Raw genomic sequence first — 2,243 nt, forward strand, 5'->3', positions numbered from 1 at the left:
TGCTACAAATGTCTTTCGTTTAGTTAGCTCTTTAACTGCTGGGGTATACAACTAGCTCCATAATGATTCTTTATGATTTTGTGTGAGACAATATGACAACGGATGAAGGATTTTGACAACCCTACCGAGATAATAGGAGTCACAGTGTTCATTTTGAAATTTATTGCACCGTTCAGTAAAGTTATGGAGCGAGTGGAACACCTCCGTTGACTAGGTCCTATCTACAGGAAACGAGTTTTAAAGATTGGGAAAAAACTGGTCTTAGTAGCGGTTGTTCCCTTGCATCTAGGGGCTTCAACTATCGGGGTAAACTCACTCCCTAAGAGACACGACTGTTTAAAATACAATAAAACTCGCCTTGGTAGTTTTGTTGTTATTTATCAGTTTTAAATGCCAGAGTAAACCTCTTTCATAAAGTATCACCCTCCACAAGACAACTTTTAAGACATACATAAAAAGTGGTGCTGGTATTTAATTTTTTTAAATTTTTGTGAAGATGTTTCACGTGCCAGTCACGGTAAACCTTCTCTATTTGGTGTCACTTTTTACAACAAACAGCTTTCAAAATTTGAAAACATTAAAAAAAATCGGTCTTGGCAGCGTCAGGTTCAACTCTCATGAATACACTTCTCTTAATCCTTTCGCAGTATGAGGTTACCTAAGCTGAATAAAATCGTCTGGCCGTAACCAGAATAAAATAGTAAGTGCGTGGAACGCGGTGAAAGGGTAAAGCACAATTTCCTTTTGAGGTACAAGTCACTGCGTCCCAACCTTGAGTGCCTTGAGCCTTATCTGGCCCCGTCTCTACCTCCTCCAGGGTTATGAAAGAATATTGGACTCCACCGTAAAATAACGTCGGTGATGGCAACAGATGGGCGAACGAGAGTACCGGTGTTGTAGGAGTTATATGGGAGGAGTAAACGCCAGGCACTGAACACTTCCCCCGCTGGCGTTAATTTGATAGTAGAGAAAATCGCAACAGTTTACAAGTGGATAAAAAAACTACACAACAGTTAGATTTGGGGAGACTCGATAATCATCTTTTAAATCTGAAACACTTCATAAAGGTTGTGTTATGATAAGCTTCTGTCTCTTCACTACTGCATATATAAACAGTTATGGTCTACCGTGGTAAAAATCTGCTGATGCCATTAACCTCTCGAAATACTACAGTAAATGTATTCTGACCAAATTTAATTTATCAGATGTACAGGAGACCATACTGACCTATTACCTCTGTTTACTGCACTAACTATACTGACCTATTACCTCTGTTTACTGCACTAACTATACTGACCTATTACCTCTGTTTACTGCACTAACTATGCTGACCTATTACCTCTGTTTACTGCACTAACTATACTGACCTATTACCTCTGTTTACTGCACTAACTATACTGACCTATTACCTCTGTTTACTGCACTAACTATACTGACCTATTACCTCTGTTTACTGCACCGATTGATCAATGATTCCCAGCATGGCTTCACAAGCGGACGTTCATGTCTAACTAATCTATTAACATTCTTTTCATCAGTTTTCGAATCGGTGGACGAGGGGCACAATTATGATGTGGTATATCTCGACTTTAGCAAAGCCTTCGACAGAGTCCCCCACGAAAGACTAATAAGAAAGGTAGAAGCTCATGGCATCAAAGGTAACATTAAATGGATTAGGGAATGGTTACAAGACAGGAAACAGCGAGTGAGCATTAACGGCACTAAGTCCCATTGGAGCAACGTCACAAGTGGAGTTCCCCAAGGCTCAGTACTTGGACCCTTATTATTTATTATATACATAAACGACATAGATATCGGCATTGACAGCAACATAAGTAAATTTGCTGATGACACTAAAATAGGACGTGTTATTAAATCTGACGAGGACTCCGCAAAACTACAGGAAGATCTAAACAAATTTTTCGAATGGTCTGAAAAATGGCAGATGAAATTCAACGTGGACAAATGTAAAGTGCTCAGTATAGGAGGTGTAAACAGGGAAACCAGATACCAGATGAACAACGATGCCATAGAGAAATCCGACTGCGAGAGAGATTTAGGAGTAATGATAAGTAGGAACCTTAAGCCAAGTAAACAATGTGTTTTTGCTCGTAACAAGGCTAATAAAGTACTTGGGTTCATACAAAGGAGTGTTAGTTACAAGACTAGCGAGGTCATCCTAAAACTGTATCTTGCTCTTCTGAGACCACACCTGGATTACGCAGTTCAGTTCTGGTCACCGT

The sequence above is a fragment of the Homarus americanus genome, unplaced genomic scaffold (genome assembly GCF_018991925.1).
Source record: "Homarus americanus isolate GMGI-L3 unplaced genomic scaffold, GMGI_Hamer_2.0 scaffold22688, whole genome shotgun sequence".
Taxonomy (NCBI): Eukaryota; Metazoa; Arthropoda; class Malacostraca; order Decapoda; family Nephropidae; genus Homarus; species Homarus americanus.